At 39.1% G+C, this 17,802-nt stretch overlaps 1 protein-coding gene across 4 annotated transcripts in view; it reads left to right on the top strand.

Annotated features, from left to right (window-relative positions):
* Positions 1 to 17,802, top strand: part of PDE4D (phosphodiesterase 4D) — a 679,443-nt gene that overhangs the window by 391,009 nt on the left and 270,632 nt on the right. Inside the window, exon 1 of one of the 4 annotated variants that reach the window (XM_088152882.1) lies at positions 5,854 to 5,874. The exons of the other annotated variants lie outside the window; for them this stretch is intronic. The gene's annotated coding sequence lies outside the window, so the exon portion shown is untranslated. Of the gene's footprint in view, positions 1 to 5,853; positions 5,875 to 17,802 lie in introns of those variants that run through there. 4 annotated transcript variants of the gene reach the window in all.

The following is a 17,802-nucleotide window of genomic DNA, read 5'->3' on the forward strand; positions in this document are numbered from 1 at the left end:
TGTTCAGTCGTTAAGTCATGTCCGACTCTTCGTGACCCCATGAACCATATCGCGCCAGGCCTTCCTGTCCTTCGCTGCCTCCCTGAGTTTGCTCAGTTTCATGCTCGTTGCTTCAGTGATACTATCTAACCATCTCATCCTCTGCCGTCCCCTTCTCCTTTTGCCTTCAATCTTTCCCAGCATCAGGGTCTTTTCCAAAGAGTCCTCTCTTCGCATTAGGTGACCAAAGTATCTGAGCTTAAGCTTCATTATCAATCTTTCCAATGAGCAGTCAAGGTTGATTTCCTTTGACTGGTTTGACCTCCTAGCAGTCCAAGGGACTCTTAAGAGTCTTCTCCAGCACCACAGTTCAAAGGCATCAATTCTTCGGCGCTCAGCCTTCTTTATGGTCCAGCTCTCACAGCTTACATTACTACTGGAAAAACCATAGCTTTGACTATGCGGATCTTTGTCAGCAAGGTGACATCTCTGCTTTTTAATATGCTATCTAGGTTTGCCATAGCTTTCCTCCCAAGGAGCAAGCGTCTTAATTTCATGGCTGCAGTCTCTGTCTGGGGTGATCTTGGAGCCCAAATAAATGAAGTCTGTTACTGCTTCCATTTCTACCCCTTCTATTTGCCAGGAATTGATGGGTCCAGATGCCATGATCTTAGTTTTTTTAATGTTGAGTTTCAAGCCAGCTTTCACACTCTCCTCTTTCACCCTCATCAAGAGGCTTTTTAGTTCTTCTTCACTTTCTGCCATTAGGGTGGTATCATCTGCATATCTGAGGTTGTTGATGTTTCTCCCTGCAATCTTAATTCTGGCTTGTGATTCTTTCAGCCTGGCATTTCTCATGATGTACTCTGCATATAGGTTAAATAAGCAGGGTGACAGTATACAGCCTTGTCATACTCCTTTCCCTATTTTGAACCAATCGGTTGTTCCATGACTGGTTCTAACTGTTGCTTCTTGGCCCGCATACAGATTTCTCAGGAGACAGGTAAGGTGGTTTGGTACCCCCATCTCTTTAAGAATTTGCCACAGTTTGTTGTGATCCACACAATCAAAGTCTTTTGCATAGTCAATGAAGCAGAAGTAGATGTTTTTCTGGAACTCTCGTGCTTTCTCCATGATCCAGCGAATGTTGGCAATTTGATCTGTAGTTCCTCTGCCTCTTCAAAACCCAGCTTGTACATCCGGTAGTTCTCGGTTCACGTACTGCTGAAGCCTAGCTTGTAGGATTTTGAGCATAACCTTGCTAGCATGTGAAATGAGTGCAATTGTGTGATAGTTTGAGCATTCTTTGGCATTGCCCTTCTTTGGAATTGGAACATAAACTGACCTTTTCCAATCCCGTGGCCACTGTTGTGTTTTCCAAACTTGCGGGCAAACTGAGTGCAGCACAGCATCATCTTTTAGTATTTTAAATAACTCAGCTGGAATACTGTCATCTCTGCTAGCTTTGTTGTTAGTAATGGTTCCTAAGGCCCACTGGACTTCACTCTCTAGGATGTCTGGCTCAAGGTCAGTGACCACACCAGCATGGACATCAGGGACATTAAGATCTTTCTTGTATAGTTCTTCTGTGTATTCTTGCCACCTCTTCTTAATCTCTTCTGCTTCTGTTAGGTCCCTGCCTTTTTTGTCCTTTATCATGCCCATCTTTGCACTAAACGTTCCTTTGATATCTCCAATTTTCTTGAAGAGATCTCTAGTCTTCCCCATTCTACTGTTTTCCTCGATTTCTTTGCATTGTTCATTTAAGAAGGCCTTCTTATCTCTCCTTGCTATTCTCTGGAAATCTGCATTCAATTGCTTATATCTTTCCCTTTCACCCTTGCTTTTCGCATTCCTTCTTTCCACAGCTATTTGTAATGCCTCATCAGACAGCCATTTTGCTTTCTTGCATTTCTTTGTCTTTGGGATGGTTTTAGTTGCTGCCTCTTGTATAATGTTACGGACCTCCGTCCATAGTTCTTCAGGCACTCTGTCTACCAAATCTAATCCTCTAAATCATTCATCACCTTCACTGAGTACTCACAAGGAATATGATCTAAGTCATACCTGAGTGGTCTAGTGGTTTTCCCTAAGTTCTTCAATTTAAGCCTAAATGTTGCAGTAAGAAGCTCATGATCTGAGCCACAGTCAGCTCCTGGTCTTGTTTTTGCTGTCTGTATAGAGCTTCTCCATCTTTGGCTGCAAAGTATATAATCAATCTGGTTTCGGTACTGACCATCTGGTTATGTCCATGTGTAGAGTCGTCTCTTGTGTTGTTGGAAAAGAGTATTTGCTATGACTAGCTTGTTCTCTTGACAGAACTCTATTAGCCTTTGCCTTGCTTCATTTTGTACTCCAAGGCCAAATTTGCCTGTTATTCCGATTACTCCTTGACTTCGTACTTTAGCATTCCAATCCCCTAGGATGAAAAGGACATCTTTCTTTGGTGCTAGTTCTAGAAGGTGTTGTAGTTCTTCATAGAAGCGGTCAACTTCAGCTTCTTTTGCATCAGTGGTTGGGGCATAGACTTGGATTACTGTGATGTTAAATGGTTTGCCTTGGATTTGCACTGAGATCATTCTGTCATTTTTGAGGTTGTACCCCATTACTGCCCTTCCCACTCTCTTATTGACTATGAGTGCAACTCCATTTCTTCTAAGGGTTTCTTGCCCACGGTAGTAGATATAATTGTCACCTGACTTAAATTCACCCATTCCCATCCATTTCAATTTGCTGATTCCCAAGATGTCGATGTTCAATTTTGTCATCTCATGTTTGACCACATCCAGCTTGCCTTGGTTCATAGATCTTACATTCCAGGTACCTATACAATACTGTTCTTTACAGCATTGGACCTTCTTTTCGCTTCCAGATACATCCACAGCTGAATGTCCTTTCTGCTTTGGCCCAGCCACTTCACTCTTTCTGGAGCTACTTGGAACTGCCCTCCGCTCTTCCCCAGTAGCATATTGGACACCTTCCGACCTGAGGGGCTCATCTTCCCGCGTCATATCTTTTAGCCTTTTGACATTGTCCATGGGGTTTTCTTGGCAAGGATACTGGAGTGGGTTGCCATTTCCTTCTCCAGTGGACCACATTTTGTCAGAACTCTGTCATGACCTGTCCGTCTTGGGTGGCCCTGCACGGTATAGCTCATGGCTTCACTGAGTTACACAAGCCCCTTTGCCATGACAAGGCAGTGATCCATGAAGGGGCAGCACGGTACTACAGTTCAAAGCTATTTCATAGCACAGAAGTGGGCTCCAATTAAAGCGGAGCTGGGTTTCTTCTCTGCTGAGAGCTATACTTGCCTTCAGAAAAGTGGAGGGCATCAATTAATTGCAAAAAATACCAATAAGATCAGGAACCTGGCAGAAGCTGGACAGTGGGGTTGCATCACTGTTGGAAGAAGAATTAACCTCTTCAGCAATGATATCATCTTACTGTTGCCCAGAGGAAAGCAGTAAGGAACTGTCAAACTAGAAATGGTGCTTGCTTCAACATTAAACATGAAAGCAATATACTTTGCTGTGAAATGAAGCAAAGTCATAAGAGAACCCTACAGGTCCTGTGGATACTGCAGAATGTACTTTTTAAGGTAGAAGGAAAGATGGGTTGACTTGTAGCAATATTCCATATTTCCCCCCTTTTTTAAACCTTAGGCTTTAAACAAATGATCATTGGAAGCATAATTTCATATGGCACTTAGATTACTTTGGCAGTATGAAGTTACAGTTGATATTTATCAAACTCAAAATCAAATATCAAGCTGATGCTTAAAGATGTACAGTGGGATGTAATTTCAATGTGAGAATCTACTCTGATATCATTATGTTAAATGAAGATATTAAAAGGCATTTAAATCTAAAACATGCTGAATATTTCTTCTGCAATTCTTTCTAACCATTTTCATTGTATTTGAAGAAGTTGCTTTTGGTACCCAAGCAGAGGCTCCAATTGCCACTACTAGAGATAGAAGCATGACTTTTTCTGAACTTGAAACATCTGAAATTACTGTTTTGAGCTGAAATAGTTGGTGCTGAAATCATCTTGAATAACTCTGTTCTAGTACGTGGCAGTGCAGATCATGGCTGACATGAAAAAAAACTAAGCATGATTGGACCTGGTTAGTACTTGGATGAGAACCCATCAGGTAATCCTGGGGCTGTAGGCTAGATAGGGGAAAAAAATCTCAACAGAAGGATAATATCATTTTTTATTATTGTCAAGAAAAATATATGTTCACATCCATGTAGTCATCAGGAGTTTAGCCTGATTTAAAGGATTCCATTCTTACTGATTATAGGTCGTAGGTCAGTTTACCTAGTAAAATAAGCAGTAGTTTTGTATGATTTAAAAATCCAATTAGTTCAACAACAAAAACAACAACAAATATTTTGGTTATTTCTTATGCTGAATCAGGTCCTTGGAGGGAAATTAAGGTTTAAGAATGTTAATATGCTGTTAAATTATATTCTAAAAGTTTGGGATATGTCTACTTGTGAAGAGTTTTGGATGTATTGAGCCTGGACTTTTGCAAACAAAAAGGAATTCTGAATTCCGGGAAGGAAATATGTGCCAGATTCTAAACATTAGCTCAGTGAAATTGGCCATCTCTCAGACTTTGAATTGGCTTTGTGTTGAGAGGAGAGGCTTGTTGAAGGCAGATCCAACTGCATTCATGATCATGATCGCAACAGTCTTGAGAATTGCCATAGCATGGATGACCAAGACAAGAGTTGCTGTTTCATCATATTCATCTGTGATTCTGTTTAAGCCACACAATTAAAGACAAAATAGATACAAGTGACTTTATGGGAAAACTGATGACAACTGGCTTTTGAGGCCTCAAATCACAGCTTCCTAGAAGACCCTTTTATTGCCTGTAAATGCTTGAAAGGATAGCACTGAGCAAATGCAGTAATGTTAGTGAACTCTTCACCATTAATGTCCCTACTATCAACACTGAAAAATAATATGAAAAGCATTTGTATCATTGGTCACTACTTAATTGATAATGATAATATCAGTGCTTGGTCAGCTAGAGTGGTGGCATTGTAGTGCAACAGAGAGACCAGACCATATCCCTTTTTCTATAATGATGCCAAGTTAGGCACTCCTGTTATATGCCATTTCTCCACTCATGACGTATAACATCTAATAGCATCCATAGTCAGCATTCTTGTGCCAAAATAGAAGTAATGAATACAAGATTGTATATCATATCAATAATGGCTGGGTGATGCTTCAAGACTCTATAATTCATTAGGGGGAAATAGCCATAGTCTCCAGCAATGCAGTGTGAAAATTATTGCCAAAATGATTTTCTTCTACTTACAGGGTTGTTTTTAGGAATTACAAGATAATACATTCAAAATAATTTAATCATTCAGTGTTAGCAATTATTATGTCAGCTAGATAGGGCAAGTTCTGATACCCTACTTTGAAAATGCAATTATTTGTTCAGTTCTGGTTATTCTATCTGAAAAAAATATATTGCAGAGTGGAAAAAGCACACCTTACAACTCACTTATTAAAGGATATGATAGAAGCTGGAGTTGAAAATACCTAGAGAACACTAGGTTGGGAAGGTTAGGCTGAAGGTTGGGGTTTGTTATGATTAGGAATAATATTATTTAGCAAGGTGGGCATGATAGAGATTTAAAGAATTACATGGCTTACAGAGAACACATACAGAGTTGACCTTTTTAATCTCCTCTGGTAATACAGCTTCAGATCAACATAACTGATTAGCAATTAGCAATACGAACAAGTTAGACCGGATTGCCTAGGAAAACCAATAAAAGCACAAGTCCTCTTTCTCTTCCTTGTCTCCTTCCATTTTTATACACTCTGTAATTCATGTTTTACTTCCACCAGATCCTAACAGGCCAGGTAAGGTGTGTAGGAAACCTAGTAGCAACAATGCCTATGAGAATAGACGTTAGTAATTGCCTCTAATGGAACTAGCAGTTGTTTGTTTTTTAAAAGCTGTTCTGTAGCTTACATTATAGCTTTGTAAAGAACTTTGAACTGCATGGTTGTTTGCATGTTGTAGGGCTTGCTTAATGTACATTGCTGTACTAATATATTGTTGGAAAGTGATCATGCTCTTTAATAACTTTGCATTATTCCAGAGTTCTTTTTCTTTTGGTTTGCTCTCATGTTCACAATAACTTGCTTATCAAAATAACCTTAGGGCTGGAGTTCTTACTGCTTGCTTCCTTTTACTGCTTTGTTTTTTTTCCTATTTTCAGTGGCATCTTTTTTAAAAAAGAGTATTGTTTTCTGATATTGACTAATCCTGTCATGGAACAGCATGGGACAAGGGCTGAATTTCTATTAGAAGATGTTAGCTCAAAGCTAGAAAGAAGGAAATATAATCTATGGGAACAGAAAATGCTATTCAGATATCCTGTTGTTATTTTTAAAAAGGGGTTTTCCACCAAATGTAACTTATTAAAAATCTACTTGACTGTCAGTATGGTGGATTGTAACTCAGTGAAACTTGCACTTTTTGTAGGCGAAAGATTCAGGTTTCAGCTCCTATTATCTCCAATTAAAAGGACAAGCATGAGACCTCAGAAGCAAGTGTTGCTGGGTATTTGCTTCCTGTGATCTTATGATGGATGGGATCCTTCTCACTAGGTCTTCTGAGCACTTACTATGAGTGGAAAGAAAAAGTAATGCAACCTATTGTAAACATACAACCTAAGTATAGAGGCTTCTCACCCGTACTTTAGTTATGGGAGGAAGAACTGGGGGTGGAGGTGGGGAGGGAGGCTAATAATTTCCATCCATTTCATGACTACAAATTCCAATTTTAGAAATATTTGTCTATTCTAATATTCTAAAATAATTGTTAGGGAAGGCTCAATATAAAAGACTCCCCCTGCTCCGGCAAATAATGGTTAAGAAGAACCCAGCGATTGCTACACTATAACTGCTAATTCCATTCCCTCCCACATTATAGTGATCCCATTGTCTGCAGCCAACTATTTTTCTCTTTATGTAAACTTAATTTCCCTTCATCTCAGTGACTACTACAAACCATAAACTCCACTTTTCACCCATTCTTCCCCTGGTTTGTTATCCTCTGTTTCCTCCTTCTGTATATGTCTCCTCCCCCTTCTAAAACAGTGTTTCTCAACCTTGGCAACTTTAAGACGTGTGGACTTCAACTCCCAGAATTCCCCAGCCAGCATCCCCAGCCAAGTTGCTAAGGTTGAGAAATGCTGTACCAAAAGACTCATATTTCTAAACAATAACACCAGTCTTCTTGTGGCTTCATAGCCACTTGTATCCTTGATTTCCAGTTCTCCTAAGGGTCTGCTTCATTTATCTCTCTTTCCTTCTGTGCTGCTTTGGCAACCTTTAGCCTGGTTTCAATAGCCCTTGTTATTTGGATCAGAGATCTTGCGAGATCATCTTATTCCTCCATTCTGAAGAAGGAAAAAGAGAAAGGGTAGCAGGTACCATTTAGTTACTGCTGCCAAAGATGTGCAAAGCACACTCCACCACAGAATTTCCTTTATAGAATATCACTGCATTAGAGAATGTACAGCCATCCTATCGAAATGCTCAGATTCAGATGCTAGGCTATTATCCTATGCAGATTATATGTCTGCAGGCAATTAGGTTACATATGCAAGAGGTAAGTGTATTCTGATTGAGTCCATAAACACAGTTTTGGCAATGTTTCCATGTACCTGGCATCAATATAGAACTTTTTACATTGTGCATGAAGGTGCACACAAAGTTTCTAAGTACACAATCTGAAAATCTGATGAGCTAGAACTCCCAAGAAGAAGAAGCCTGAAAGCCAACAATCCACCACTATCAGAATTAATGGTTTGGATCACGTCAAACATTTGAGCATTAACTGTATTCATAAGCAAAGCATTAATGTGCAAACTCCTAAATATCAGGTTTTTTTCCCCCTTCCTTGGAATGGAAGTACACTTGATTATTGAATTATTGAATCCTGATCTGGCTAGAAAGATTGATATCCAAATAGATGGCATGAGTTGTACGTACAAGCACTTTGCTGATTGATTTTCTTGCTGCATCTTCTGGCTATGCTGAATTTTTAATAAAATCTTATCTTTCTTCAAGTGGAAAAATGCTCTGATGGTAACTGCTATGAATCAGAGGTGGTATATAAGGCGGTGGAGGAACCTAGCTCATGTCAGATGGGTTAGGCTACTACCCCATCTACCTCCAGCCAACATTAAAGCTACAGTCGAAACATGTCTGAACACGTTAGAGAAGCTTGATCTAGACTAGTGTTCTAATGTTCTTAGAACATCTGCTTACTAACATACATTAAAGAATTGGGTTGTCTCTCAGAGGTCTTGTTGCTAACATTGGGAATATTCTTACTGGATTCCTTTCCTTCTGTTTCCAAGTCTGGATTATTATGCTCTCCTACCAAACTTTTCTAGCATAGAGCAACCTCTCCCCTAATTCATGCATAAAGCAACTCTGAGTTATGTCACTGGTTTATCTAGAGTTGCTTTGGAAGGCTCTCATTCCTTGTATGCATGTATAAAACCTATCTTTTGCAGTGATCAGAATTTGTATCTTTTCATTTAGATGAGTTCTTGTTCTCTCTTGAATGTTGTTAATCACGTACATAATGTCTAAATGGGCCAGACTTTCCACTCTTACTTGGTTTATATTTTGAACTTGTTTATAAACATACTTTAAAATTAATTCCAGAAAAAATTTCCTTGACTACAAACTCTTACTGAAAATCAGCTGTGTGTCATGTTCTTCACTTCTAAACCTCCAGTTGTCTTACAACTCCCCCTACTGTTGGAACAGAAAAAATAAAGAGAAACACACAGAGAGAAAGCTAGTCAAACCGTCATCCAATCACATTCTAAAACTTGACAATTTTGAATGTTTTTCAGGAAGCAGGAAAATGTTGGCAGCAGTTATGAAATATATATAATTCTCAAAAGAGAGGAAAGGTAGGACTATCATATCTGGGTGCAAAAATCCAGAGAACTAGGTGCCATCTGGTGGTGTCTAGATTTTTTCAGCCCATACCTGGTAGCCCTTGTGTCAGAAGTCAAAAGAGGAGAGCAAAGTCAAAAGGAGGATGTGACAGGTAGAAAAAGTAGACTGATAGAGTGTTGGTCAGAAGATGATTGTTTGAAATTTTGAGAACAATTCTGGTTAGTGAATGGAAATTCAGCATTGACAAGGTGAGGAAGACCAAAGACCAGAAGTGGAGGCACTAAGAAATTGTAGCTCATACCCTCAAGAAATGTGAAAGTGAAAGAAGTAATATAGATAAGGAAAAGAATAGACTGTTCATTTTTGGTACAGAAGCATTTTCAAATATTCACCAATATACACTTAAAATGTGAATTCTGGGCCTTAGAGCTGATTAAGACTTTGCTGCAGGAATCTAGAAAGCTTTTTACCTCTGGGTTCTTTGTGCCTCAATAAGAGCTTCCAGAAGCTGTTCCAGAAGTAGGTCAGGGCAAACCAAAATGCCCACAGCCAGGAAGTAAATAGAGCAAAGCCATTGTAGCCACTTACTCACATACCATTCATACAGGCAAACCCTGATGAGCTGAGCAGTGCTGAGAAAATTTAAACCTGCGATCACTTCCCCTCACATCTCAACTACTCAACTGTTCCCCAGTTAGCAAATGAAGCGATCTGATTATCCTGGAAGAGGCTGATCTCTTTCTCCACTGAAAAGTTGTGTTTTCTCTCTCTCAGCACTGAAAAAGGAGGATGATTTTCTGCACAGAGAGAAGTCCAAGCGACCTTGGCAATTCTGGAAGATATCAAGTGGATTGCCAGCTGTAACCGAGAAAGAACTCAGCAATAAGGAGCCATTAGTTTAGGACCATCCCAGCCTCTTGAGATGGAGAGTCTTAGCTGAGCAAGATTGCCCCCTCTTTTCACTTTCCCCCTCAGGAAATCATTTAAGAACATTTCAGCTGCCTAAAAGCTGTCTCTTTTTCAAACTTTCAGTGCAGTTTTTTCCTCAGTTTTTTTTTAAGAAGCCCCTTCTCATTTTCTTTATTTTCAAACCCATTTTGCTATTATGAAATATTTGGATTGTGTTAAAAAAAAAAGGCTTCTGCCTCAAATAGTATTGGTCTCTGTGCATGCCTACATCACAAAGCACACTTTAAGCAACTAATCAGGCAAAGACAGGTGTTAAGAAAAGCAATGTCCTGTTCTGTCAGCAACTTTGGCACTACTCGGAGGAAAGTTGTTACCAAAGCAAATCCAAGGTTGGGCTGGGTGGACATTTTTTGGTGCTGTTACTATAATATCACTTAAGAAACAAAGGGAAAAAAAGCTTCTGATTGTGCATAGCTTGTTTTCTCTGTTGTTTGGTTCATCTAAATCTTACGCAAGTCCTTGCCAGACTCTGAGCGAACTGGAAAGAACCTGAGGACAGAACAGATACACAAAAACTGAAGTGCGATAGGATTTTATGTTGAATTTAGCTGGGATATGAATGAGAGGACATAAAAGGTTGTTAGGCAATTGTTTAAGGGGAAAAATGATAGGAAAGAGAACAACTGATTTAAAAATGGAGAGAAGGAAGCTGTTCCTGCCATAGAAAAGCTCAGGAAAAAGATACAAACATGAGTAAAAATAGCAACATGCTTTTCCAAATTGTGTTGCAGGATGCTGAATGACCCCTTGAATTTCATATTAATATTAGTTTTAAAAGTGTGGTGATTCAGTAATTTTATTTGATCAGTAAACATTGAAGAAAAACAGAAAAATGTGTGTGTGTATAACTTATAGAGTTTATACTTGTACAGGGGCTGCACTCTGAGACTTGGATCTGTCCCTTCCAGTTCTATGATTCTATCAACTGGTAAAAATAAATGAATGCTGAACTAAAGAAAGCAAGAATACAAAGAATGGTAGACAATGTATAGAATTCTAAGGCCAAAACCCAAGGTACTATAATGCAAGTTGAAGAAGAGGCTACCGGCCTTTCAGCTCACTGGCTTAGAGGCCCACAAGAAAGCATGGGTTTGGCTGGTGTGGGTCTTCCGGGCTGTGTGGCCACGTTCTTGAGGTTTTGTTTCCTAACGTTTCGCCAGCACCTGTGACCGGCATCTTCAGAGTGCAGGAGCACAGACAGGAGCAGTTCTCTCTGTGCCCAGGGTGATGTGACCCTTCTGTGGGTATTTATAGAGATCTGAGGGGGGGGGAAGGGAAGACCCACACCAGCTATCGTATGCCGGCCATGAAAGCCTTCGACAATACAAGCATGGGTTTGCTTAATGCTGCTGTAGCCATGATGCAAGGCCAGATGGACAGGCCTCTGTGCTTCATCCTCAACCCACTAGCCAAGTTTTTCTTTGGAGTGGGGTGTGAGTCGGTTTCTGGGTGGGGGTACAATATGTGTGGTTGTCTGCTGCCCTCAAGAATGCTATCCCATGATCCCTATTAAAGTAAGATCCAAGGGGTAGTCTGGGCAGTTTTGGTGTAATCAGTTGTATCTACCCAGTTTTGTATGTGGAATAAGATAAGGGTGCCATTTATTAAGTGTATCTTAAAATGGTTTGGAGGTATCTTCCTGATTGCAAGGATGAAGATACTGCTGATGGGCTGGAAATGACATGTTTTTGGAAAATTCCTGATATTCTGGTTAGGTTGTTATCTGAAGTTTCATAAGAATATAAAAAGCTACCTCATTGATACCACTATTCCCCACAATGTGTTGGAGAACTTAGCTCACTGAATTTTCAGCCATTCAGTTATCTGGAAGTGGTTGTTGGGTGAAACAGGGCTGGCTGGCTGGCTGGCTGGCTGCAGTTTTCTAGCATTCAGATGGGATTTTCTCAGCCCCTCTTGGAGATGCAAGGGATGGAGCCTGTGACATGAGTATACAGAGGAATAAAAATATGACATCACTGTATATTAGTTAACTACACTTTAAAAAAAAAAAAAAAAGCATACACCAACCAACCGTAATAATGCAATCAGCAACAGTTCAAACAGCATTTTGGTCTTTGAGGAATGTGCCTTCTAAAATGCCTGAGTGGATAGATACATTTTTAACTAAAGTCTGTAGCATCTCAAAGTTTCATAGTTATTAACTAAAATGTCATGCTCCATATCTTTCACTCATTTCATATTCTTTTTGTTTGCTACTGTCAGGAGGTATAATTTTTCCCTTATTTCCTTGGCATATTGATATAGAAAAAGTATCCTTCAGATCATTGAAGTACACTTTGAATGAAATAGGCTTATGATTGAAGATGCAACATTCTGGTTATATTAATTAGTAGAGTGTGAGTAGGAGTAGTTGGAATTAATATAGAAATATACATATAATATGCAGTTCTTAAAAGGAAAAAAAGAAAGTTACCATCATCAAACATTTTCAGATAAACCATACCCGGAGGCTCTTTTTTTTTTTTTTTAGTTCCTCTATAATCAAAGATGGCTTATGAGTCAGTAAATTTAAATAAAGATTGGTAAAATACTTTAGGCCATCCTTTGATGGTTGTGTTTTTCTATTCCTTCCTCTTTAGTTGCAAAACCAAAAGCTTTGAAACTGTATCAGTATATGTATTTATTAGATTTATATGCAGCCTTTATTTTTTACAACCCAGGATGGCATACATAACACTCTTTCCTCCTGTTTTCCCCACAACAACCACCCTGTGGGTGGGTTGGGCTGAAAGAGAGTAACTGGCCCAAAGCCACCCAGCCAGCTTCGGTGATTAAGGGAGGACTAGAACTCATGGTCTCCTGGTTAGTAGTTTAGCTCTTTAAACTGCTACATCAGACTAGCTATCTAATTTCTTTTATGAAGAAGAGGAGCTTCTGGTGGAAGTTATGCCAATTAACCACTAGAAGGTTTAGCAGACTGTTTCAATTTACTGTAAATTGTATTGTCTTTGGGACAGAGGCTCTGAATACTCAGGAATTGAGCTATTTTCCCTTCTGTGTTATTGGGATTCTTGATGAATAACATTCTCTTGCCACAACAAAATGTGCACATTTTTTTTCTTCAGACCACACAGTTGTGGGGGGGTCTTTTTCCCTTTGGAGAAACAGTTGGAGGTTCCCCCCTTCCTTCTTTTGCCATTGCAATATCTTCCAGGTCTTAAAACAATACTAACGTTGGCTAATTATCTATTTCCTCCTTTGCCATATGTTTCTTCATCTGTATCATTGGTTTTGCTACCACTTTTCCCAACTTTGCGTCTTCTTCTTTTTTCCTTCATTCACATCCTCTTTCTTTCTTTAAATAATTTTATTAACAATTTTGATTACAATAGTAAAAGCAAATACAAACTAAACTCAGAGAGAGAGAGAGAGAGAGAGAGAGAGAGAGAGAGAGAGAAGTGCAAGGAAAGAAAAAGAAAAAAAGAGGAAAGTATGATAAAGAAAAAGAAAAGAAATATTTAAAGAAGTAACTTACAATCTTCACCAGTATAAAGAAACTTAATAACTCTTCACCCCCTATAAGATTACAAATATAACCCATCTCTTATTTATATGCAGATCCATAAATCATCAACTTTTCAGTCCTGGTGTCAGCAAAAAATCTGTAAAAGGTTACCAGAGCTTTATAGAAACATGTCTTATTTTAATCTTGGTCAAACAAACCAACTTTATATTCCTTCCTTTTACTTCTAACAATCTTGATCTTTAATTCATTCAGATGTTGTAGGATTTTATCTCTCTTCAGATTTTCTTTTTCCCATCCCAAAGGCTTTTTCTTTAGCCAACTTCTTTTGTATATCCAGTAGAAAGTCCTTATCCAGTTCATTCTCTTGGCTTGTCATTTGTGTTTCCACTTTAGCTACCTTCTCTGTCTTGTAATCCACACTTTTTATTATTATTATTATTATTATCCAGTAGTTCTGGTTCTAATATTTCTACATCAGGCAAAATTTGTTTCACACCTGTCATTCCTCTGTTAACATATTTTGGACATAGTCTATCCGTAGAAGCAGACATCATTGCTGACATTGTAATTCACATCCTCTTTCTACCAGTCTTTGCAGACTTCCATAGTTTTGCTTCTCATTTTTCTGGATCCCAGCCAATTTCAGCCTTTACTAGCTTTACTTTCAACTTTGTAACCAGCTTCTCCCCTTCTCCTTCTCCTTCTCCTTCTCCTGATGGCATGCTTACAGTCAAAGCATTATGTATTTATTCCAATTCCTCTGCAGATAGTTCCATTACCCCAAAAACACTGTCTAGAGCAGTGTTTTTCAAACTTGGCAACCTTAAGATGTGTGGACTTCAACTCCCAGAATTCCCCAGTCATTTGAAAAACACTGGTTTAGAGCCAGGACCTGGTCACTTAAGGCACGGAGCTCAGTACAAAGGAGCCATTCCATCTCCTCAGCCATCACAAGCTCCTTCCACTCTCTTTTTCTCAGTTGAAGTTCCCTCAAATCTTTACTCACCTCTTCAGGAGTAATCTCCTCCAACCCCAGCCCTACAACCAGGAACAACCAACTGATTGACCTGCTCAGCCACAAATGACTATTGTTCTGTTTCTGGCCACCTAGGGATTCATCTAAGCCTCCCCCATTCTGCCTTCTTTACCCCAGATAAAAGCACTCTTCAGTACTTGGAATCTTTCTCACAGCTCACTGTTCTCACTGTTAAAAGCCAGGGAAAGGACACTAGCCTTCGACAGCCTCATAGTCAATGGGCAAAAGGTGTTAATTGTATAATTGTGGCTCTTTCACTCTCTGTTGTGTACTTAACAAAGAGGAGAGAGTTTAGAATGAGCTGTGCTGCAAAAGAAGATAGTTCACAGGGGGTTTTGGTCCATTCTTTCCATTACTTCCATATATTCTAGTATCTGTTCCCCCATGATTAGATAGTACCTCCTGCACTGGGGAACTGTGGGAGTAAAAACTTGAGCTTCTCTGTTTCATTTTTTTAAAGGCTATGGTCCTCTCATTCGTTCATTCATTCATCTCTTTGCAGCCTGGTGAGACATACACATACACATTCAAGACAAAGATTAATGCTACCCTTTGTGTTCTAGTTTAAACATATACTTCCCTGTCCAACAAAAGGCTTCCTGGGGCATAGCACCACTTTGCAGAAACCACAAGGCTCCACTTTTTTTTTTCTTCCCAGCTAGAACCTTATAACTTGTTAGATTTGCACTAAAAGCATGCCAGACTCAGTTCACACTTTGCAGACTCTGCAGTAAAAACTCACCAAACCCCCTAAACTACCTCAGCCCGGGGAACTGCACACATCCACCTATTCTATTTACTACTCCAGATGTCTCCAACTGGATCCCAGATAGGATCTAAGTTGAAGGGAAGCCCCATGGACCTGCCTCCAGGGACAACCCTCACAATACCAGAACTTCCTATCCTGCTGACTATGCCAAACTGTGATGGAAAAACTCACCTAAAAACACACCAGTTGGAGAGGATCCAACAATTGTTTTATTAAGTTACAGTGAACCACTGGTCTCCAGGAAAGAGCACCAGAAGCTTGTCAACAAAGTTCTTATATATGATTACAGAGATCGAAGATGAACGTACGCATACATTTGACCAATAACAAAAATTGTTTTACAACTGATAAAGAATACAGATAGGTGTACAAAGGGATCAGGGCGTCCCTGTTTCTGGAAAGAGAACACTTTGTAATGCAGGGCATTTAGCCTTTGAGAAGTGTGAATGCCATTTGAGCTGATTGCTTTTCTAACAGCGTGACCCTATATCACATTTTGAACAGGGAGAGTTGTAAACATACCCATTATCAACATCCTTGATAATGTTGCAGTTTATTGAGGTATACAGTTGGTGAATCAAAGGTCAATTCATTGATGTAAGAAAGGTACAATTCCAGGAGGATATGTCATGATGTAGTATGTATATGAGAAAAATGGTTCAGCAATTAAGGCTACTGTGGTTAAGGCTACTGTGACTTATGCATTATATAGCCAAGCAAAGGCAAAGATATTCAGGAACCATTGAACCCTAACCCTAACCTAGGTATGAACTTTAGAAAACAGGCAGAAGAATAAGAATTCCTTCCACATAAATTTAATTCAATACCTAGCAAAATACTCCTTTAAGCCTGGAAGTCTATTTCTCATCAATCTTGCTCTGATTTTTTTCATCATGTGTAAGTAAGCAGAAGGCAGAAAAGGTCTAATCAGCAAGTTTCATGATGATGCAGAAAAGTGATGTCCATTCATTACGATATTATGGGTGGGGATTAGGGGTCTTATTTACTATTTTCAAAGGAGACTTTGCTGCCAGTCTGAGTGATAAAGGCTATAGCAAAATGGAAATAGAACAAAACATGTCCTTCCTGATAAATATGATTCTATTCTGTGTTTATTTTCACTTCAGGATGTATTATATGGTTACACTGCAGTGCTACTCTCTGGTGAACTGGGAATTATTTATGAAGATGTGCATGTTTGTTTTCTCCATAAGAGGCCTATTCTGCCAAAAGCATCAAGAATATACATACTGGACAGGAAGGCTACCTTAAAGTGTGTTGGATTAGCTGCAAATACCAATACAGTCTAAGGTATTGGTAGCTGGCTGGGAATTCTGGGAGTTGAAGTCCACACATCTGAAAGTTACCAAGGTTGAGAAACACTGCTGTAGAGCAAGACCATGTAGCTTTTGTCTGGCTAACGGCTACCATTAAACCTAAACTGCATGCCATGGGCATATTTCAAAAAAATTGACATAGCCAGGAGTAAAATTGAACTTGATTTAATTTAATTTGATTTCCTTTGCATGTATAGTTCGTGAAAATTATATTAATTAAATGCATGATTACTTCCCTTCTGTCACATTAAAAATTACAGTTTGGTGCCAACTGTTGAAGAGGCTGGGGGAGGACACACTTAAGAATTTGGGGGCTGCATGTGGCCCTGTGGTTTAAAAGCAATGGAAAAGCTGTTCAAACTGCAGGTGGAAATAAGGTGGATGAAATTTATGAATGTATGCATTATAAATGGGTCTGCTCTTGCCCGGTTTGAATAACATTAGATAATGGATAATGAATCCATGAATGGAGTCAGCACTGCAAGCTCTCATAGTCTCTACATTATATAGCTCAGTATCAGCTAAACATGCATAGGGATGGGGCAACAGAGAGAAAGAGGGAGAGATGTTAGAACTTTAATCTCAGCATTATATACCCTTTTGCCCTGCAGTGTGCTGAATCTCACATTCCAGAATGCCTATCTAGCACGACTGTGTTGCCAGTGATTTTTTAGGAAATCTTTCCTAAAAAAGAATCACTTTGTGTGAGAGGGGCAGCTATATAAATATGACAAATAAATAAATAAATAAAGTCCAAGGGTTCTGGAGCTTGATAGATGTGTTTGTTCTGAACTCCTAGAAATAAGGGACTGAACAGAAGAACAACTGGATGATCAAACTATATATAAGCATACTAAGCAACAATCTTCATGGTCAGTTTTATGCACTTTTGGAAAGTACTGTAATCACTGAAATTGCCGCTGAAAGTTTTCATGTAGTGCAAGTTCATCAATTACATATACTCAAAAGATCGCCAGGATAAAATAGAACTGGGGATAAACTGTTCCTTAATAAATTGGTGCTGCTGTGTTCTAAACAGAAATGAAGGGAAAGCCTTCAAAAGAAGTTTGTTGAGTAGAATTTGGCTGAAGTTCTATTTCAGAAGGCTTGTTTTTAATTCTAGTGAATATATTCAACAACATTTTAATTTTTCTGTTTTGACATCACTGTCTGCAGCCACAGGTGCCCTGACTATGATTTACGCCCTCTTGGTTATGATAAATCACTGATTTTGTTGATGCCATCATGATGCTATGTCTGA

This window comes from Python bivittatus, unplaced genomic scaffold, assembly GCF_059951505.1.
Source record: "Python bivittatus isolate LINGU-HERP-01145 unplaced genomic scaffold, Pbiv_v1 ctg000570_np1212, whole genome shotgun sequence".
In the NCBI taxonomy this organism is placed as follows: domain Eukaryota; kingdom Metazoa; phylum Chordata; class Lepidosauria; order Squamata; family Pythonidae; genus Python; species Python bivittatus.